This window comes from Anopheles coluzzii, chromosome 2, assembly GCF_943734685.1.
Source record: "Anopheles coluzzii chromosome 2, AcolN3, whole genome shotgun sequence".
Taxonomy (NCBI): Eukaryota; Metazoa; Arthropoda; class Insecta; order Diptera; family Culicidae; genus Anopheles; species Anopheles coluzzii.
Window position 1 is genome coordinate 25,019,646 of NC_064670.1, and position 23,402 is coordinate 25,043,047.

At 47.2% G+C, this 23,402-nt stretch overlaps 1 protein-coding gene across 5 annotated transcripts in view; it reads right to left on the reverse strand.

Annotated features, from left to right (window-relative positions):
- Nucleotides 1-23,402, reverse strand: part of LOC120953725 (uncharacterized) — a 79,212-nt gene extending 55,810 nt beyond the window's left edge. For 2 of the 5 annotated variants that reach the window (XM_040373931.2, XM_040373927.2), the window contains exons 1-2: nucleotides 23,021-23,402; nucleotides 20,170-20,500 (exon numbers count right to left, since the gene is read on the reverse strand). The gene's annotated coding sequence lies outside the window, so the exon portion shown is untranslated. Of the gene's footprint in view, nucleotides 1-20,169; nucleotides 20,501-23,016 lie in introns of all 5 variants that reach the window. The other 3 variants (XM_040373930.2, XM_040373928.2, XM_049606627.1) reach the window with 3 other exon arrangements.

Consider the following 23,402-nt stretch of genomic DNA (forward strand, 5'->3'; position numbering starts at 1 on the left):
TTCACTAGCGCATCTGGCGGCGGCTGGTAGAAGTTTTTTTTTGATCATCGAGGGAATGATTGTGCCGGATCTCAAATTTAAGTTGTTTTTTCACCGTTTTTCGATGCGAAAATGGCTGGAATACTTGCACAACATATTCATCTATCAATTGCATAGCTTTTCCAGTCCAGATAAAGTAGAAAACAAGGAAAAATAACATATTTTCTGAAGCGGCTACATATTGTTTGGCAAAATGTTTCCGACAGCCGCCAGCAGATGCGCTAGTGAAAATCGAAATTACGATACGGAGTACGATCAATGTAGCCCGGCCTTTATAATCTTGCAATTGAATGATGGTGTACCTAAATCATCATTTCATATTACAGGGTTTTCAATGATATTATTGACGTGTTCAGCGAGTTGTTGATCCGTTCGGGCATATAATTGACACTTTCAGCGAGATATTGAATTGTTCGGAAGCAGGCGTTGACAAGTTCGGCGATACTATAGAGCTGTCACTTTCGTACCCCTTGGACTGCAGCTTGGATCATTCTCATCAGAAGGTAAACAAACGGTTTTCGTAAAAATATGTTTGTTTTAACTAATTCATGTATTAAACAGCTTGGGGAATGATTATTAGCTACTTTTAGGACTTCTAAGAATAGAAAATTGAACCCTGCGGCACAGTGTGTAAACAAAACAAATGACAGCACTACAGAATCGCTGAACATGTCAACGCCTGCTTACGAACAATTCAATATCTCGCTGAAAGTGTCAATTATATGCCCGAACGAATCTACAACTCGCTGAACATGTCAATAATATTATTGAAAACCCTGTAAATTACTCGTTTCGCCTGTACAACAGTAGCAACGAAAATGTTAAATACGTGATCGAAATAGAAGCCAATTCAATACGGCCCTATTTTTATCAAGCAACCAACGCACTAAAAACCTTGAAAGAAAATTCAAACCGAATGTTGGGTGAACGTTATTGCCCTACGCACTCTACTTCCAAATGCCATACCGGATCAAACTTTCAAACACGTGCAGCGAACGCCTGAGCCATTTGTACACGGAATATAAACCCACTTCAAAGAACTACGGTACACGGTGAAACGAATAAGCTCCGCAAAAGGTAACTATCGTCCTGTCGTTTCAGAATAAAGTCGGCCCTACTAATCCCCTTCCCCTTCCCTCATGAAACTCCGGTGCGTGAACCGACACTCAGCGTACACAGCTGCTGCCGATCGGGTGAGGCAAATCTTTCCCGGGACTTGCCCACCGTACAGCTGGCATAGCAAAGCAGCCGCTACATTTAATCCTGTTTCGAGATGCACGAGTACGGGCAGGTGTGTGGAGTGGAGCCTATTAAATAGCTCAAATTTGCGAAATCAATCCGGCCATAAATCCCAACCGGTCCCCAGCACTGTCCGGGATCCGAATCCGTGTAGTGCCGCGCCATCGAAACCGATCCCAGATTACTTGCCTGTGCCTGGGAGTAAGTGTAGCATGAAGCATTTCTTGATGCTTCCCACTCGCTACAGCGCTGTAGCAGCTCTTGCCATCTGGCACGTTGGAGCGACCGTCTCCGGTCAATCAATCTGTCGAGTCGAAACTTTGAACTCGAGTTCGTTTCGTTCGTGAATTGCAAGGTTTGCTGTCCCTGTGTGTCAGAGGGGTGGCAATCCCTGGGGCCTTCGCCAATTCGTCCTGTCCTGTATTTCATTGATTAGAATTGGCTGGTGAATTTTTAATATCCTATCCTCCAACGCTGCCTCCCCTTCCCTATTGGAGGGAAGTTTTCTATTACTCGGGCGGTTCTCGGTCGAGCTGTTGCAGGGGCGGAGAAAGGATAGAGCGAAGGTCTAAAATAAAATCACAATACAAAACCATCAGCAGCGTCGGCCACATGGTGTGTTCGGGCTGCGCTGGCAAGCATACAGAAACACTCTCACGTATTTTGTGAAAACCCGGGCTGCCGTTTGTGTGTGTGTGTGTTGGTGGGTGGTGGGCACATCAGCACACCGGTCGTGATAGTTTCACAAGTTCGGCAGCTTGGCACTGCCACATGAATAAGTAATGATCGTCAAAGATTAGCCGAGAGGACGGCGAAAACTGTGTCTGCAAAATTACATCCCCAGCACCGCTCCGAATGGTTTGGTGCAGGTGGAAAGTTGGAACACTGGATACACAGACAGACATATATTGGGGCAAAGGGAACCAACCAAACACACACACACGTGCGCGCGCGCTTAGTGGAGAAAGTTTTCCGATACAATTGCCGACCCTGATGGCGTCCCCGGGGCTAGGCTAGAAAGAAAGCCAGCCATGTAGCACTGCTGGCTTTTGGTACCGGGAATAAAACATGCTTCTCGTTTTATCTGGAAGACCATACTTCCCCCCCCCCCCTTTCCGAGTCCTTTCTTCATCGGTAAAATCTGGTACAAGTTTAAAGTCGGCTTCAAACAGTGCGACTGTGTGTGTGTGTATGTGTGTACCGGTGGCACGTTTCCAGTGTCAACTGGCTTCATGGCTTTCTGCAAACGTCACGCTGGAATGGAGAAAACCCCTCGGCCGGCATGTCGATGTTTGCTCGATGGAGGCGCCCGGTGACGCACTCGAATTACCGGTGGTGCCGGTGAGTGTGTGGTGTACAAAAGAGCCCCGAGACGGGGCTTTCTTCACCGGATTGGCCTTGGGATGGGATTCCGCTTATTCGCTCATCACCTTCGTCCGGATCCTGATGAGGTAACAAATCGGTAGCCATAACCGTGCCGGGAAAGACTGGCGCGTCACCATCACGTCGCCTCTATTTGCCTCCCGCTCGGTTGGGCGTTAGATTCATTCAATCCCTTATAATCTTATTACATTTCCTTGCTATTCTTTTTGTGTTCCTTTGTGTGTCTTTTTTTCTTGCTCCGTCTGATCTCCTCCACTTCTTCGCACTCGGCGTCACTCAACACTCGATAGCAAACGCCGCAGGCGAAAGATAAACGGAGCCGGCGGGCCCTTTCACCACCCATTACTCGCCCGGAGCAGCCCGGAGAGACCGAAGGAGTACAAAAGGGACAGGTGGGCGAAATATTATCCCAAATTAAATCTTCTACCCTTCCTGTTTTGTTGCTGCTGTACCATCGTGCGCGTGTACCATTTGCCGAGACTGATCTGGGGGGAGCCGATGGCAAAGGTTCGTTTTTTTTTTTGTTGCTTGGGTTGTGAAACTTTCCACGATCCCTTCCGTGCCGTGCTACCGTAGACTAGTGGTGGTGTGTGGCGCGTTTTGCTTCACCCACTGGCTTCGGGCATCGGCAGTGGGTTGGAATGATAATTTTCTCAAACCCCATTTTTACACCCAAGCTCCCCGGGCTTGGGACGGTTTGACGGTACAGCCGGGGTTGCGGGGCCTCAGGTCTGGGATGTCCCATAATGATCGTTGCCTTTATGCCGCCTCACAATGAAATTATCCAACGACGATGAATTGTTGGTAATGTATTTTCGAAATGTAATACGAGCCCCATGCCTTTGATGGTTCAAGTTGGGGTTGTTTTTTGTTGTTGTTACCTTTTTTTGCTGCTGCCTGATGTTAACTCCACACACACACACACTCACAGACAAATACACGAAAGGCTGCAAGTTAGTGTCGGAAAGCGATTCGGTGCGACCGTGTAGGCAGAAGGATGTTGGAAAAGATTGGAAAATATTATCACCGTTGTAGCGCAAAGCGGGGATTTACTGGAATTGTGGATGCACTTAAAGGGATGAGTGGGCTTCACTTCAATTGATGTAATGTGTGATTACACACCTACCGTTCGGGGGCTTTTCGGCGGTTTTCGAGGCTGTTCCAAGGAATAAATGATTGTTATTGGAAGCTGGAGGTAAAATTATGCACACTACGTGCGTATATTCAAATGAACGAAACGCCCCGTTGTATAGTCGAAGGTTTTACCGATGGATTTTGAGGCTATATATGTGACGAGGGGTTAAATATCGGGCTTTTTTGTAGAATGTGTTATAATACTATTGATACTTTATATGGTTTGTGAGCCTGCTGGACATGATTCTCCGAAGAAAAGGCAACCACAATATTATTCTACAAATTTGAAACGCATATTGCATACCTTTAGGCGTGCTAGTTTAACACGTTTCATATCCTGCAGCTTGTGGAATGATAATAGCCACAAAGTATGCAATACGCTTCGCAAAATATGTTTCGTTTTGTAGTAAAATTCGTTTCTTTTCATACTTCGTAAATTCGCCATTCCCCGTATTACACAAAAAGCCTGTTTCGAAATAACTGGAACAATTACGACCGTGACAAGCTTCAACCATATCGAGATGCAACAAACAAACAAAGCGCCCTCATTAAACGTGTTGTTAAGCGGTGTATTCCTTTGTGCGAGTGCAACCTGATCAATCACACCGATACAACGATCGTTGCACATTGAGCTGCATCGGCCATTGTTCCGGTATGCTGGCCATTGTGTGCACGCATAAATTGCACCGCCTTTGTCAGGTGTGATGCTGGCAGCGGGCCGCACGCATACCACACAGGCTTTTGGGCAAATTAATTGCATTAGTTTCCCGATACACAATTACATGATTGAGCAAATATGCATATGTATGCTTGCTCTTGCACCGCCATCGGAGCTTATCCTCGCCGACGCCCCGTGCTTTAAAGTGAAATCAAATTAAACTATTTTCGCACCTCGCAAACATGCTGAGAGTGGCATTTTCCCGCGAGGGTTCTTTGGAGCTCGGGATGTAATTTATGGCTGTGCAGGTTCGCCCGTGCGACCGACAGATCAAGCCGAGCAGTGGCGTTGGTTCGAAATCATCATCACTGGCGTCAAGCGTTGCTGCGCGAACATTTTGTTAAACAACTTCCTTACGCCCGAGCAGCTCCGAGCAAGATCCGATGCCGTCGCTACTCGATCGACCCAAGTGTGCCCTATTTCGGCGTTACTGGCAATATTGGTGATTGGTTGCGATGGTGGCGGTTGGACCGTTCCCGTAAGCCTTCTTCCGCTTTGCCGCTGGCCGGCGAGTGGAGAACACTTGCCAAATTAAATTATTGCTCCGGCGTCCGGTGTCGATGCTGCGTAGCATCGAAACGACGTTGTTACGGTGATAATGATGCTACGGCTCGAGAGGGAATAAGCATCGGGCTTGGCGGTACCGTACCGGGTCCAGGGCGTTGCGTTCTTTCCGTGACCGTGACGCTATGAAGAAGAAGGCGATAATTCGTGTTTAACCTAACTCGATTCGTGTCAATAACGTTAAACCGACGTCCGTGCTCGAACTACCGAAACGAGAGCACCATCGACGAGGCACGGGGTTTTCCCCGATAAAAATGCAGAAAGTACCCGCTGCCACTTTATGATACGCGTGCGTACGCGTGCCGCAGGTGCAGCCTTGCACCGGAGTGCCACAGTGGGCGACAAAGTGTCCGGACCGTCGGGCTAGCACTCGCTTGACCTCGGCTTGGTTGCAAATAACGTTGGCCGCAATTTTTCACCCGCTCCGCAGCAGATTGAGATTTAAATTGTTTTCCACAGAGTGGGTCCCCTTATGGATCCTTTATCCTTAACGCACAGACAAGTTGAAGCGAGAGCGACAGAGAGAGAGAGAGAAAGAAAGAGAATAGTGTGCGCAAGAGGTGGATAGTGCTTTGGTTATTTTCTACTGATTGAATGCTTCCGATACGGCGCCGAAGCAACCGTAGCCCGCAAAAGCATCGCAATTAAATGGCATCGCATAACTTTGGCTTGTTGGCTTGCCTTCCTTATCCATTTCGAAGCAGCCGGAGTCGGTGAAAAGCATTCCTACCCGGGGACGAACGGGCGAACTATTTCAGCGTTGGTTGAGCAACTATTTCACCTCCTGCACCAACGCACTCAACACACCAACACACACACACATACACAGGTCTCACCGTTGTATCGATGATGCTGTCTATTGTTGTTTATTGAAAGCCATTTGTAGCTGCAGCGTCGGAGCGTCGTTCACCGTATGGCGTACCGTCGTTCTTTCCAATTATCAACCTCTTCTACAGCCGGCTGAAAGGCGCACTTTAATTAGAGCACAGAAGCAAAAGTTGATGCGGTCTGGCCCGCGTGGCGGGATGCCATTTATTGTGTGAGCGGAGGAATAAATACACCGCTTGTTAGCTGGAAATTGAACCCGGGTTAGCATCTCTATTTGAGAGTACGTCTCGATCGGGTGTCTGTTTTTTGGTTCCGGCAGAACGCGGATAAAGCCGCGCTACTTGCCCCTTTGGGATGCATTTATGTGGTAGAGCGCAACGTTTGCCTAAAAGCAATGGCGAATATCTTTTTTTTCTCTTTCAAATAGTCCCACTGCACAAAAACCCACACTCGCTTTAGTACGGTGCAGTGGTAATAATTCAAATAACGGCGGGCAGAGTGTGGGCAGAGCTGGTGGGTGGGAGAAAAAAACCACAGCACCAGAACAGATGTTTCGGCCGAAAATGTCAAAGCACCATCAACTAATCGACAGTAATCGTCCTGACAATCGCAGTTGGTACAGCGAAACGGTGCGTGACCCTGTGCGCACGTCACACGCGTTGTCCGATTGCGTGCGTGGGTGGAAAATTTACTTATCTGCGGAACGCCACAATTTGGCTCGAGGATGTGTTGGTGTGCGTTTGAAATTCTTTCTTTTTTCATCTATAACTGTCCATTGATTGGTCGGTGTGGTCTCTAGGGGACTGTATGTTTCGATACAGTGAACTAGGTCAGTAGTGAGTGTAATTTGGTGGTGAAGGAAAAAAAACGTAGCTTTGGAACGAAATGGAATGGATCATGGATGGTTCTCAAAGCGAATCCAAATTTCGATTGACTAGAAGGGACGTGTAACCTATTTTTTATGTTGATTGCTTTGCTGTTGCGTTTTTTTCTATGCCAGTTTGAGTAACTACGTCGGAAGCGCAATAGATGTAATCGAATGTTACACATGAAATGCATTTTTGTAACGTTCAGTCGTTTTTGAAATGGAATTTTACAATGCATGGAGCATTTGTTTAGGGAAATTGAAGCGCAAATTGCATACATTCAGGTGTTTAACTTAAATATGCAACTTGTGGAAAAAATCGCCTAACGGTATGCAATATAGCATAAGCTCGCTAAATTTACTTAATGAGGAATTTAGTGGCTTGACCATCTATGGCTTGACTACATTACATTGCATAAATCAAGGCGTTCTAGTAAAAAATGTATTATGGTGAATAATTCACCGTTTGGTATGCAATTTTACACTAATTATTTTATGTACTTTTTACAAACATGAATTTTAATGCAATAATTAACATCAATGGCTTCAGTCAATTGTAGTTCTAATTGATCCAACAAATAAATGATGCTCTCAGAAATATAATTGATTAGGGGATTTGAAAAGTTAATAGTACACAATAAGGCAATTTATTTTTAAAAAAATCATTACATGAATTAAATCGCATACCAATATGTAATTTGAAATGAAAAAGGAAAATTTACACCTACAGAAATACAAAATTCTAAACAACATCAATGGCTTCCATCACTCTCGGCAGGGATGTGGAATAAAATCAGGTTCGTTTGTCCTAATTCCGGCATTCTTTATGCTCCTGTGCTGTTAAAAATTAAAACAATTTATTATCAGCATGCTACCACCACCATTGGGCAGGTGTTGCAGCCGTCTTTTGTCTCTCTTTTCAACACAACGCAGATGACCTTTGACTTCCATCCACCCGTTATGCGTTGGTGGTGGGCTGTGTTGCCTCTGCGAGGCACAAGAGCGATGCGAATGGAAATAAAAATCCAATCCCAACCGTTGTGCCTGCCATAACGCTGCCAGAAACCAGCCAGCCAGGGACAGAGTGGGCCACCTTGCGCAGCTACGTGAAGCGTAATGTGATACACCAGCAGCAACAGCAGCAGCACCAGCACCACCACTCGATGCCACGTGTGATGTTTCCGTGTGACAACGGGAGTTTGTAAATATAGTCTCCCACACTTAACGGCAGCCTTGTGGCACTTGTGACGGGCACGAACGAGTTGTCACTGCCAAAACGAAACACAACTCGCGGGGGCAACGGTTGAAGCAGGGGTGGTAAAATGAGTGGGTAAGCGAAACTGTACGAGCTGGTTGGCGCGGCACAGCATGACACAAATCAAAAGCAACGGCAAGAAGTGTGCGCTACATGTGTGTTTTTATGTGTGTGTGTGTGTGTGTGTGTGTGTGTCGCATACAGAGCGGGTGCCCCTTGCACCCGGGGAAGGATAAGACCGCACCTTTTAAAAGACGCTTTGTGCAGCGATGCAGCAGCATAATCCCACCGGTTGCCATCAGCTGCCGCTGCCGCTTGAAGATGGTAGATTTTTGTAAATGTAGACAACTATCCTGTCCCCCAGCTCCTCTACCACATACGTGGAAAACCCCATTTCACATCCGGCTCACGATGAGCGAAGCAAGAAACAAGGGGTAGAAACAACTGGAAGAAGTAGTAGAAGCAACACCAACAAAAAGAAGGAAAACACAAATCGCTCGACCCCGAAAAACGAAGAATGCTCCGCATCCATTATGCAGAGAGTGAGTACTTTCCACCGGCTTCCTGCTAGCAACGCTGGATGCTGTGCTGTGTACGATGTGTGTGTCGGGGCTTTAGCCTCTGCAGTAGTTGCACCTTGTTCGTGTGGTGGTGGAAAAAAAACAGGGAAGGCTGGGAAGATCCTTGAGCACTCCTTTACGGTTCGTCACCGCGGTACTTCCACTGGTGGTTGGTGGTATTACTGCCGGTTGGATTACTGCCGTTCCGTTCCTGTGCCGATGCAGAAGCTGACGCATTGAGAGGTTGTTGTTGTTGCTGTTTGTGGTGCTCGGAAAAGCTAAGGAGCTATGAAAGCTTTCCACATTTTTCTATTAATTAGAGCCGTGCATGATGGAGCCCCGTATCCAATGTCTTTAGGGCGGGGAAGAATGTAAATAGCAATGGAAAGGCGTTACTTAGGCAAGGTGCTAGAAAAATGGAGTGTTTTGAATAATAATCAGGTATAAGCCTGTAGTGCTCTGCAAAGCTGTGTAGGTTCGAGTGACGGTTATTAGCAATTTTAAAACTTAGTTCGGACGGCTCATTTACATAATTCTGTGGTACGTCCATACTAAGTTTTCTTTAGTTTCTTACTCGTCTATATTTACAAAAAAATATATTTATTGCTATCCCTAAGCACTCCTGTCCATTTACCAACTGGCTCTAGATAACAAAATTCAGTGCGGAATGCATAGTTTTAGGCGCAAACAATGTTACAGGGTTTTCCAGGAGTTCTCATAGCTGTGGGATACTTTATAGACTCCTTCTTACGTGAAATGAACTTAATGTAATGGGAATTGGACTCTATAGCACCCTTGTTGGACAAATCCAATAGGAAATTTGAAGGAGCATGTCCAAGAAGGGTTATTTTTGTTTTTGTGTTTTATAGATAATTAGAGCCAATTGGCCTCATCCGCCTCTTCCAAGTCCAAAAAGAGTGCCATAGAGTCCAATTTCCGTCATATGAAGTTCACTTCCCACAAGAAAGAGTGAAGGAAGTGTCCCACAGCTATGAGAACCCCTATTATCAAACCCTGTAAGGTTGTGTTTGAAACTGTATACATTTAGGCGTTTCATTATTATGTTATTTTCATAAAGCAATCATATCCAAACGCCCGAAAGTAGATTTTACCTGTTACAAAACGTTCAAAAATTCTTAGTGTGGTATATTTCCCGCATTAAATTAGAAAACTTTTTATCTTGTTTATCATCCACGATAATTCTATCGTTCCTAATTAATGATTGCATTCTACTAAATCTGACTTTTACAACACTATGCTAATAATTATGCATATTGAAATATAAGAGGTAAACTTTTCGAGGATTCAGATTGAAACAATCCGCGCATTCGTTTGATATGAAGATTGAAACGTAGTTTCAAGCGCTGGAAGTAAAAAAATATAATTGAAATAGCCCAAAACCCACTGAGTTGGAATGGAAAATCACCAAAAACATAAAATTATCGCCACTCAAATCAACTACACGAAGCCGCGAGGGAAATCATGAAAACGTAAGCATAATAAAGCTCTAAAATTAAGAGAGCCTCTCCTGTTGTACCTTCTGATTAAATTACTCTGATCAGGGTGTCAGAAGAAGAAGAAAAAAAACACCGGCAGTGTGTGTGTGCCTGTACAAAAATTACTCGACCCTCGGTAGAGGAAAAGATTTCATAACTTACCAAACTTACCAACGCAAAACTCAATCCATTGGCCGCAAGCACCATAATGATGGTAAAATAGCTTGTATACCCAATTTCGCACCCTTCGCTGATCCAATAAAATGTAGCAGACCTTAACAAATTAGGCGCTTAAAACTTACCACTCCCAAGCGCCCCAGAACCCAGCACCACCTCAGGGGGAGGGACACGTGGGTGTTTTTTTTTTTTTTTGGTGGAAAATTAGAAAATTAATATTAAAAAAGAAACCGCACCCTCCCGAAAACCCCAAAACCGGGGAAAAAGCCACACAATCGACACGCTCACGCGCTGCTGTAAGGCGTTATATAGCACAGCCCCAAAACGCAAACACGATTTATCCTCCTGCAGCAGGATAAACCGCACACTTTGGTCCGGACTGGGGATGGAATTTTAACTTCCCGGGCGCGCGTTCTTTGCCCCTTCCTGCTTTCCTACCCCAGGCCGCTGCCGGAAGCGTTCGCGCGACGGAAATGAAACTTATCCTGCGCCGGCAGTTCAAAACCGCGACCACCACCCCCGATCTATCTGCCGCTGCAAAGTGGCAAAAGTTTATCAATAAATTTAATTTACTTCCTCATCAATATGTTCCCGCCAGCCTGTGCCTGGGCGCGCTCGGGCGGTGCAGCGGACAAGTGGGCATAAGGCATAAGTGGCAAAATAGGGTGCCTCAAGCTCGGGGAGAAAGTGCTCTTCATGTAGAGAGATAGGGAGAGAGAGAGAGAGAGGGATAGAGAGAGAGAGAGAGCAATGTGGCGAAACAGCGAAACCTAAAGATAACGCGTTTGCATTCATTTTCATTCGTTTGCTTTTTGAAAACCGGCGCCCTTTCTATCTGTTTTCCGCGCTAAAAGCATTCTGTGGTTCTGCTAGCTCTCGATCGGCGTGGTGCTAGCCTCTTACGTTCTAGAGATCTTGTTCTCTCCTTTACTCTCTCTCTCTCTCTCTGTCTCATTCTCTTCTCGTCCAACCGCAAGCAAGATCGCTCCGCACCTAGCCGGTGTCGTGTGTCTTCCGACGATTTGTGACCCGGGTGTGGAAAAGTTTTATTAAATTTCGTCGCAAAAATAAATCATTTCCCAGCGGCGGTGGCGGTGGTGGTGGTCGCGATGGGCAAAGTGCAGCAAAGCCCGGTTACCGGGTGGTTCCATGGTAGGTGTACGGTGTGCCCTCGTAGGTTCTAGATTAAATTAAAATTATGATGAGCACGATAAGCGCGGCGTCGAGACTCGTCCCTTTCTCGCCGGGAGTTCGCGTTCTGCCACCGACCGACACGCCGGGTGATGGATTAAAATTGAAATAGAAAATTAATTTACAACAGCACGAAATTAATGTAAAATGTTGGCAAGATTCGATAACGGCGATATACGGCGGGTGCAACGAGCAGATGTGATGATGGGCGAGCACGCTGCTGCCAGCAGCGGTAGCCGTGTTTAGCTGGAGCAGCTCATTAAAATCCCATTACTTCCGCGGCTGGCGATGGGCATTAAGCGAACGGAGCAAAAGATCTAAAGAATAGTGCTTCGTGCGTTAAAAACGGGAAATTAAAAGTTCTGAAGGAACAACAACCAACAACGGTGGTGGTTTGATTGCAATTCTACGCGCCACGTTTCGAGAAGCGTTTGATGGATGCGAAAATGATACATCACACGTCCGTTTTCAGTTGAGTTTTTGTGAAACAACAGAAAACGAACAGCATGCTTAAATGTCAAACAGCTTTACCCTTTATCCAATCCACGGGAATCGGTTTTAAGTGAAACACATAAATGTCTTTCGCAATCCTCACCGGCATCCAGCCATAAGACCCGTATATAACCCGTGCCGGAACATTCAGGCCTGGCGCAGCATCGCGTGTTATTTTTTCCACCAAACCAAGAGTTCCCCAGCAGAAGAAGGAGCAGAAAAAACAGGTTAAGCGAACAACTTTAAATGATGTGTCAACAATCTGCCCTGGCATTCAAATTTCGCGAGACGCGAAAGAACAACAAAATAAGGCTAAACTTTGCGCACGGCCGTGTTCAGCAACAGCGGCACAACAGACAGACACACACACATCCACGTAGGGAGGGAAAGTGAGGAGCCGTTTGGTAGCACAAAAGTGTTGGAAAAGTAAACTCATCAATTAAAAAAGCGGCAGGAGAGTTTTTGAAGGGAGATGGAGGGGGAGATTTGCTGCCACTGCTGCTCTGGTTTGGCCCGGGGAACCTGGGGAAAATGTGCCCGTTGCCTGCAGGTAGGAAGGAGGGGCAGCCTTTCCCACTGGATCCTCTTTTCCTGCTGACAATCCCTCCTGGTGGCCGTCCCTGGAACCTGACTGACGTATTGGAGCAAGTTCGGTAAATCGTTTGCCCTTTTTATAACCCTCAATTTGCTACTTGCGTCCTTGTGGCCCCCCTTTCCGCCTCAATGCATCCCCCTCTCCCCCCGCCGACCCACCATTTTCCACTCTTCCGGGTAGGGCAAACTCGTTAGGCGATTTTTGATGCTTTTGAAAAACTTCTAGATCTAGTTTCTAGCCGCGGGATCACTATGGTTTGTTAAAATGTACACTCATACACTCGCTCGCTTCCACCGACACACTCACACGCGAGTACTTTTTTGCTTCCATTTGTAGCCAAAAAAAAAAGAAAAAAGAAAAGCCTCCATCCGGTCACGAAACATCGTCGTACAAGTGTCACTATCGTCCTTCTTGCTCAGCACACACACACACACTAAGCAAAACCCTACACACGGGATTCATTCAGAACCACCAACACCATCGTCACCGCTATAGAGGGAAGAGGGGGGGGGGGGGGGACTTGCTCGAGCAGAGTTTTATCATCGTTGTCAAAAATGCTGCCCCGAAGTTGTGCCCCGCAGGACATTAGACAGGCGCGCCCTGTCTGTCTGGCTGGTCTGTGTGGCAGTAAGGAAGGGCGGGAATGGTGCACAAACCCGGCCAGTAGGGGTAAAAAGAACTGCTTAGCGAATGGAGGCGATATCACGTTTTATTTTCTCCGCTAACGCTCTCTTTTCATTTTTATGGTTTTCTGCATTTTCTGACGCGGGATCGGGGAGGCCAACTTTCCCGATGAACTTCGGGCTAAACTTTCGTGCGGAGAAATGCTCACTGTCTGTCCACGGGGTGGAGGGGGGAAGGGGTGAGGGGCTCTTTTCCCGCATGTTTCTATCCCACCCGTTCCGGCTGTCTCGCTATTAGGCCAGCGCAGTGCCGCTTCACGGTTCACGATTGAGTATTAGAGAGAATGGAACGCTTTGTCCTTTGTGTGTGATGCAGCCTCGTGCCCCTCACCAGGGCAAAGGAGGATGATGGAGGCCAAAAACAAAACAAAAAAAAAGCAACACTCCCACACTCGTCTAATCTTTCGCAAATTAACTCGCTCACCATTGGTGGCCACTGGGTGTAGGCAACCGCCCGAGGTGCCCGAGGTCGTCATTATCTTCATCGCTCGAAATGAAGTGGCGTCCCCGTGCGCGCTCGTTCCGTGGCGATATCGACGTTTCAGCCCCGGAAATCGGGGCTTGAGCGGAATGGGGCCCGGGTGGGGGGGGGGGGGGGGCAACCTGCAACTGCTGGCAAGCATTTGCATTTCATCGCAGATAAAGCTGCGATAAATGATAAAGTTTTGTAATTATATTAAACAAATTCAGCACGAAAACAAACCCGTCGATCGTCGACTGGGGCACCCGGCAGCGCGCACCTTGGAGGATGAAGAGCTGGTACGTTTTGGGACTTTTCTTCTTCTTACAGCCAGCTGCAGGTACGGTAACGGTGGGCGATAGGGAAAAGTTTTCGTGCGAAATGTCACACACTCACACGGGGTACACGCGCGCGGACGAGAGAACTGTGCATGTTCAACACGACACGACATCTCCCGAGGTGTGTAGCCGGAGGCTGCCACCGAGCCTGCATTTCGGGCGGTTTATTAAATTTTAAAGTGCTAGTTTCACCCACACTAGCCGGCAGTTTGGCTTGGGCTGCAACCCAAACCCCTCAGGAAACCTCAAAAACCCCTTTATTGAGTGGGATTGCTAATGAAGGGCAGGAGGTGGGACGGAAGTCGGTATTCGAAACGGAAGGCGCTCGAAAACTCATCTCCCTTCCCCTCTCCCCCCCCCCCCCCCTACAAGCGGGAAAAACTATTCAAAAAGGCCTCCCTGCCTGTTCCGCCCGCTGTACGAAGTTGACATTTGTCGTAACTTTACACCGTGGGTTTGTTTAATGAACTACTTTTGTCGGCCGGTTTCGTTTTCTTTTATTTTTTTGTTCTGTGTGAAGTCGTGGCACTCTGTTGCTGGCTCAAAGACAACTGAACGCTTCAAGACGCAGCCGACAGTACAGCATACAGGAAGTTCGTGGTTCGTGGGCGAAACTACAGCAAAGGAAATGATAAGAATTTCCGCGGCATACCAGCGACAGCCTTCTGACGCCTGTTGCGTTCCGGGTAGTGATTTCTTTCGGGTGGGGGGAAGATGAGCGGAAGTGCGCAGAGCGGGGGCCATACTTTAGTGGGGGTGGGGGGGGGGAAACTTTAATAATGGTAAATTTATAATGCCAACTATCTTGCGCCGTGCAAGCGGTCGATGTGGCTGTTCGTGGTCGTAGTGATGATGCTGGTGCTGTAGGCGCAAATTTTGATTTCACGTTGTTGCATTATTATGTTCTATGAAGTGTATCAAACGTTGCGCAAAGTAGCGAACATTGCGTGCTATTATTGTTGCTATCTTGATTTTAATTTAATTCGAAGGAAATGGTTGGCAAATTATTTTGGCTGAAAGTTGCTGTCAGATTCATGGTAAGCTATTTGCGTCCTAACGATGACTTGATCGTGGTGCGGATTGCATACTTTAGGGCGATAAGGAACATAAAAACAGCGGAACGCCTTAAGGTATGCAATCTGCCTGTCAGAATAGTATTATTGTACTTCATTTTAAATGTTTTTATTGCATTAATGGAAAGAAACTCATTGCACAAAAATCTCGTTTATCATTGCGGCTTGCACACACTCTCTTTCTGCAGATTATGAATAATTTAATTTTAATACATTTGTAACAGCAATTCTCTTATCGCTGTGTCATTGTCAGCCAAAAACTGTCATCGCTGTTCGAAACAATGCCCATAATACCATTGATAGCTGCATTTACAAGAAATTACTGCTCGATGGTGCCCGATGGAACGATAAACTTCACGAACCTCGCGCTACATGGTGTACCTTATCACTGACTGTACGCGCGCGCATGGCCCGATACCGGAAGCTAATGTATGCGACACCAGTGGATTAAGGCCCTTCGTGAAATGTGTCAGTCGCAGACGCGGGCTGTAATAATTTATCACAGCGGGTACAGCGGCGCACGTAACGGGCACCGCGCGATTCCACTGTCAATAAGCTGCCGACAGTATCGCTGCCAGCTAAAAGCAATCATTATCGACGCTCAATGCGATCTCACATACGGGTTTTGTTGCTTGGCTGGGTACGGTTCCACCGTTCGAGAAGGAAGGGTGGGAAGATTTTGAATGCAAACGGGCCGTGTTAATGAACATGACCCAGATAGAGCCGATGGAGCCTGCTCTGGGTCGGATCGGGTTTCCAATCGGAAATAGTTAGCTAACCAAGCTGCCAAGCCTGCTCCAACCACCGATGGATAATAAGCAGTGCTGTCTGTTACCTCTGCGTGTGAGAGGGAGGGATAGCGAGAGAAGAGAACACGAAAGCTTACGTCACTGTGCTGCCCTTACGGCCAACCAGTACTCGATGCAGCTCCCCCGCGGGATCGAGAAGCCGTTGGTCAAAGGCCCGCCCGCCGATGTTTGAATAAAACATGCACCGGACCCAGTGCCATGGACGCGCTTCCCGCACGAGCCCATGATGCAGAATGCATAAAAGTAATCTGCATAATGTAGCCCAGTGTGGGCGCGCGTAGCAAACGATTGAATGACCATCGAAGCACAAATTGTCGAGCCCCTTTTCGACGCAGAATCAAGCACCGATGGACCAAAGCTCACGCTAGCGGCTATCGGATGGAAAGGATTTTCGGTTCGGTTTGTTTGGTTGGGGCCGTTTTTTCTCACTCCTCCTTATCCACCTGCACCGGACGGATCGATCCGTAACCGTAACCAACCTTGAAATGCTAAGTTCACAGGGCGAGGAAAATGCTGGCTAACGCGAGGGTAGTCCTTGAAAGGGATCACCACTAATCAATCGAATGGCAAGGCTAGTCGGCCGGTAGCCGTACTGAATCACACGGCTGCCGGTCCGATGACCGTTCGATTTCTATTTCAACCACCCAGTCGAACCACTGCTTCACTGCCTCTCGCGTAAAAGCGACTTAACAGAAAGTTAAACCTTAAACCATGATCACAGCTCAGCAGCTACGTACAAGCTAGCGGATTCCCTGTTTGCCCAACCAGGTTCCCGTGTGCTTTCGTTTCCACAGCATTTAGCAATAGCAGCAGCAGAAGGACCAGGTCAGATGGGAATGAGTCCGAAGATTCACGGTTCGCCAGCCGCCCACTAAATAAGTCGGACCGGACAAGATTTATATCAATCCCGGGCAGCGGTCCTATCCTTCGCCAACACCGCTCAGCTCAGCCCCATTCACCCGGTTGGGCTGCAGACCGTGCGATGTGTTGCGGCACCAACTACCACCGGCCAAACCGGGCTGGATGGAAAGAAAACTTGCCCACCGGGAGCCATAATTTCACTCCGGTTGTATAATTCACTGTGAAATGTTGATTTAATCATTTGCATAGGAATGCAACGCTTTCGGCGCGCAACGTTGGTTCGCTTTTGCTTTGATTTCCGGCACGAATGGTCGAGCGTCTGGTGCGTCCGTGTCCGTGTCCGTGTGTGTGAGTGTGCCGGAGTCGATCGGGCATCAGGCTGGTTCCGGTTCGGCGAGTTGTTAGTTAAGCTTGACGTGGCATTGGAGCTGCACAGCATGGTTGTGATAAGTAGAATAACAATTTGGTTAGCCGTCAAATACTTACGCTACACGCTGTCAAGCATACTGTTGGCGTATGTACATCTCAATTAGCTGTTGCCTCCCGCTGGCGAGATGGACATGAGCGAAGGACATTTCTAGCTTGGAAGGAAGACGGGCAATGATGCGTGTGTGGATGGATTAAATTGAGCAGGCATGTGGTGGCGCTTGCTAATATTGTTGCTGATGTAAGACAATTGGTACAATCCGCGAATTAACCGTAAAATCGCAAAAATCGTTTTGTAGTTTGCAGCAATTCAGGCGCATAATTAACCATTTCAAAGTCAATGCCTTTACAGGGTTTCCCACGATAGATTGGTTGGTTCCCACGATTTATTGGTGCGTTCCCACGATTTTTTGGTCATTTCCCATAATTTTTTGGTAGCAACCCACGATTTATTGGTCGGTTCCCAAATATTATTGGTCGGTTCCCAAATATTATTGGTCGTTTCCCAAATATTATTGGTCGGTTCCCAAATATAATATAATATAATACCGACCAATAATATTTGGGAAACGACCAATAATATTTGGGAACCGACCAATAATATTTGGGAACCGACCAATAAATCGTGGGTTGCTACCAAAAAATTATGGGAAATGACCAAAAAATCGTGGGAACGCACCAATAAATCGTGGGAACCAACCAATCTATCGTGGGAAACCCTGTAAGGATAACCATTTCTAGGTAATTCGTAGCATAAATGCACAAGCAAACACGTGACGTGCTGCAAAATGTCATGACCATCACGTAACAATCATCACCGAAAACAATGAACTTATCTACTTACCGAAAACTTGATGCTTATTGCTGATACTAAATGAAAGTGCATCAGCATGTGATGGTCGCACCACATGTTTGAGTTTCACCTCAATTTTACATGACTATGTCAATGATATTTTGCAGATCTGTTCATAATAAAAAAAGTCACGATAAAGTTACTGACCAAGCAGTTATGACATTGACGGTGACATTTTGCAGCACTGTAAGCAACTCGTTCGAGTGTTGGAATCCGCCTGAAGGTATGCAAATGAAAATGGTATAAACTATATTATGAACCTATCAGATATGTGTTGTATATCTCTAAGCGCTCATAAACCTGCATAAGTATTGTATTGTATTGTTTATTGCAGAAATAATTCGCCGAACGAGGTGGCCTTATTACTTCATACTACCCTACAACTTAAATCTAGCAATACATAGCTTATAAGTAACCGAACAAATACATAACATAACGCACAGTACAGCATACATGTTAACAATGAGTCGCGTGATGCCAGTCAAAATTATCGTATTTAGCGTTAAATTTCAGAGCCATCGCAGTTATGGGACATTTTCACTATAAGCACGTCTAGTCAGTTGAGTTTTAAGAAGTCGATAGTTAAGAAATGTTCTAGAGGGTACATTTATGTTAATTCTAGCTAGTAGTTCGGGTGCGTCAGTCTCACCTATAATTAGCTTAGGCATAAATTTCTGCTAAGCTACTTCTCGTCTCTTTTCAGGCGTCTCTAACCCAAACAGTAAACACCTAGTTTCATAAGACGGACGAGGATCTACATTGCGACCCGGGGTAAAACGTAGGAGAAAACGTGTAAACTTTCTCTGTACTGACTCCAATTTTTTGGACCAAAAGCTGGATGAAGGAGATCATACTACCGAACTAGACTCAGGCAGTGGACGAACAAGAGACTTGTACAATGAAACCTACCATTTTGTTGGCCTTGTCTAAAATATCGGAGCAGTGCTGATGAAAATTCAATTTACAGTCTAGGGTAACGCCAAAGTCCCTAAAAGTCTGGCAACGTTGCAGTATGGTTCCAGATATATTATAGTTATGGGTTATGGGACTGACAGTTCGGTGGAACGACATACAAATACACTTATCGACAGATATTAGTAGGTCATTTTATCGCACCAGTCGGAAAATGCATGCAAAATAAGTAGAGCAATAATGTTTTTATGCATGCCGGGCCAGTATAGCAGAACGCCAAAATGTATGCAATTTGATATCAAATTATTACTTACTGCAATCATTTAATTTTATACCTGTCAGAACGGCCTTTATGGACCCGTTCGTCCTGAATAAACAAAAACTACCTGTCAGAACGCAATGCTTTGTAGTGCAATCAAACAACTTTTCGACTTGCTAATTAATGTTTCATTTCAGAGAAATCAATCCAATCGGTCAATGGTTTCCTTTACAAAAGGTTTTCGATTGTTGGCGAATAGATGAATCGCTGAAAGGGAACCTGTTAGATCAATCACAATTTGACCGCTAATTCCAAACCTTTACCACAATGCTCCCGTGTAACAAACCCCCTCCAGTGCTCCAGTGTTTAATCAATAGAGCTCCCGAGCCTTTGTCACTGCATGGTGCGGAGGGCGAGCTGCGTCATTGTTCAACAGGTAATTTACCCTGCTCTAGACAACCCCCGGCCAGACCGGGCAAGAATGGTGACTGTGCAGTGTGCTAGCAACTTCGGCTTCGGTCGAGAGCAGGTTCGCCAAACAGCAGTTCCGCTTTATCGAGATCACCCCAAAACGTCGTTCGTCCTCGTTCGTGCTGCTCCCGATCATGAGCGCACTCAGAATTCCCCGAAGCCAATCACGCATGAAGTTAATTTTGGGGCGGCAGAGAAAAGCTTCGAGTGTCTCCCAGCCCACTTGATGGTGTGTTGGTCGTGAAGTTTTCAAGATGCCGCGTACGAGGGCCGCTCTTGACAGTGCAGCTTTTCGAAGCAAAAGCATCCCCCGTTAACATCCACCAGAGCGTAACGGATCCCAGCATTGGCACTGGTTCTAGTTGGCAGCCTGTTGGTGCGGGAGTTCGGGGGTTTTCTTGGAATTCTTTTTTCTAGTCTGGTGTCTGGTGTGTCTGTGTGTCTGTGTGTATGTGTTCGGGTGTTCTAATTAACTAATAGGCACTTACCGTCCCGTGTGCTGGCGCACTGTGTGTCTCTGGCAGGCTGCTGAACCGTTGGTGCTAACTTTCCAAGAATGCCACTCGCCCCAGCTTGAGTGACAGTGCGAGTTGGCGCGCTCGGTGGTTTTTCTTTTCGCTCCTTGCACTCTTGTGTTTCTTCCTTTGCTTTCTCACTTTTTCTCTTCTCCGCTTACAATTACACTCATTCGTAGCACTTGATGGAAACTGCTCAGCACATTGTTACCCTCGGGGCGGTCCCGGACTCATCTTAACCTTGGTGGAAGAAAGCACACGATTGGACGAACCTTGCCCTCGAACAGAACAATCGATCAGGCCACTTCAAAGGACGGAGAGGAGAGAACAAAAAAAAAGGATTTCAATCATTAGCTTTACGTAGCTTGTCGACATTCCAGCAATTCCTGCATCCACGACAAACGCTTTCGCCCCACTAGGAGGAAAGTTGCCCCAAATTTTAATACTCTCAAATTCAACCTCCCCACCAGCAAACTACACTGCCCAGTCCGAAACAGGAAACGAAACAGATCGTTAAAATGATTGCTGTTTCCAGGGTCGGCCACCCCCATCCCTTCGGGGTGTAAAACAATCGCTTCTGCCGAGCCGAATGTAAGCAGCAGAATGACAGTAGAATGTCGGTGGTTATCGGTCGTACATCTTACAATCCCGTCGGCCATCATCGCCCGATGTTTTTATGGCGCCCATTAAAACCAGCCACTGTTAAGCTGGGATTGTGCGACACCGAAACCGACCGATTCGAATGGATCATATTTGGCGTCCCTCCTCGGGAAACGCACACTTTGACCCGGGCGACACTTTCAATGCGACGGGTTTGACGGGCAGAGTGTGTGGCTGTGTGAGTTGCTGCTTGCTTTTTACTGCCGTCCGGTTTTTTTTTGTTTTGTTTTTTACTTTTGCTGTTTTGCTGGCGGTGGCGACACATTTAATGCTGACAAAATGGGAAGCGACAGAATTCGAAAGGATGGTCCATGGTCGATTGTAACAACGCGCTAGGCGGCCGGTTCTGCTCTCCGAATGCATTCCACGCGCTGCTGCATCAACGCCGCCGCCAACATCATCATCAACTTCTTCTAGTCTAGGGCTTAAGGCAACTCCAACAAAACTCCTCCAAAGCATTTTTGTACTTTTTTGTGTTTTACGCCAGCGAACGAGAAACGATTCCTTCCTCCATCCTCAAACGACGGAGCTCGTCCCCTTCCGATTTGGGGTTGGGTTGTGCCTGTGTGCGGGTCTTCATTTCCACCCAGAGCGTGCTACTTGCGCTTCCCCAACCAGTGGGACACCCGATGGGACCGAACTATCTTTCGCACCAAGAAAAAGCGGCCCTTTACTTAAAAGCAACGGCCTTTCACTCAGCCTTTCGTATCGTTTGGCAGCCGCTTGAAAACACACTCAGCCCCGCCAGCTTTCCCGCAAGCCCGTAGGATCAAGTTTTCGACGCCTCTTAATCTATTTCCCACCGCTTTTTGTTGTTGTTGTGTGCTGTCTTCCCACAGACGCGCCCGGAACCGTTTTCGGACAGTCGTTCGTTACAACGGCGCGCCAGAGAAACGGCATTCGTTTGTTGTTGGTTTGTGTGTGTGTGTTTTTGCCCCTTTTCTCTTTGTTGGAATTTTGTTTTGATTCAGATGGGGCTGCTCGCTGTGTGCTGGTGTCGGCCGTACCCTTCGCTCAAAGCTCGGCCCTGTGACGGTCCGGGGGGCTTAGCTCTTCATTGTCTCCGGTTGTCTCGGCCTCATTTTGTGGCCATCGTAGTCGGTTTACTCCGTTTTTTTGCCCCCTTTCCGAAGCTTTGGGAAAAACATCCGGCCAATCCAGTAGTGGCGCAAGGGCGGATGGAACAAGAAAGTGGGGCGGGCCCGACGGGGAAACAAATTCACATATTTATTATGCTTCATTTCGTTCCCCACTTTCCGAATGCTGTCCCCTTCGCCTCTCCAATGTGGTAGGAAATTGGACAAACTTTGCCCAATATTCTCCGAAAGCTCGTGTCATGCACCCACACACAAACATACACACACACACACACACTTTCTGTCTTTCTCATCTAAGTTGGTGTTGATGTTTGCGAATGTCCTTTAGGTCTGGTTTTGCCTCGTGTGTGGTTGGGGGGGTGAGTTTGGCGACAGCGTGAGTGCGTCCCGTGCTTATCGGTTTCCAATAAAGTACAGTACGTAACGACACGGAACTGCGGGAACAGTGTGCCGACCAGCTGGAAAAGTCCTACGAGCGAGTGAGCCCTCCCCCTCCCCCCTTTAACTAACAGGGAGAAGACAATAACGAGACCTAAATCGGGTAAAGGCGCACAAAACTGCCTTCCCCCCAAAAAAAAACTTCCGTATCCCTTGGCGACGTTTGAGTTGGCGCCTACTCAATGTCTTGAGAAAGTTAGTTGGAGTTGGATGTCCTTCTTTTTTGTTCCTTCTCACTCACACACAACTCCCTTCTCTCGAATATTGACCAGCAAATTCGGTGTTTCGGGAGGGGGAATTTGGGTGTTTTTTTGTTGTTGTTGTTCTGTCCTAAATGGGAATTGTTCAACTTTCCCCGTTCGCTTCCCATACGGAACGCACGCAATCGTACAGCCAATTGGGGACGACAAAGCGAAGGGGGGGGGGAGCACGTTACATTCGTTGTTTTCCCTTCCCCGGGTTCGCGCCAGGAAACAATAACGGCCACACAGCCGCACAACACGCAAACCCAAACTCGGGCTCGGGAGAAAAAGGATAAAACACCGTCCATCTACCCACACACAACAAACCCACACACACACACGCACTGACACACACAGCAGTTCCAGCGTTGAAGGAAACTCACTCACTTTGCACCCGTAATAGCGATTGTCCTTTACCGACGGACACACAATTTTCCAGCACACACACTCACACCAGCGCGGAGCGCCGCCTTGGCCTCCTTTTCGCCGGTCGCCACACGATTCCGGAACCGACCTGTGCGCCGTTGGTGGTGGTGACCTGCCGACACCGGAAAACTAACCCCTCCTTACAAGCAGCAGCAGCAGCGGCACAGGCTCTCTGTTCCGTTCCGCTTTGCTCCGCTTTGCTCTGCTTTGACAGCTTGTCGCGGGGGTTTCACTACAGTGTAGCACTGCTACTGTACCGACGCGCTTGGCGACACGCTTTCCGGCTGCCAGATCGAACCGACCGTACGAACAGAGACCGCTTAACTGAGAATCGGGCTGCCGA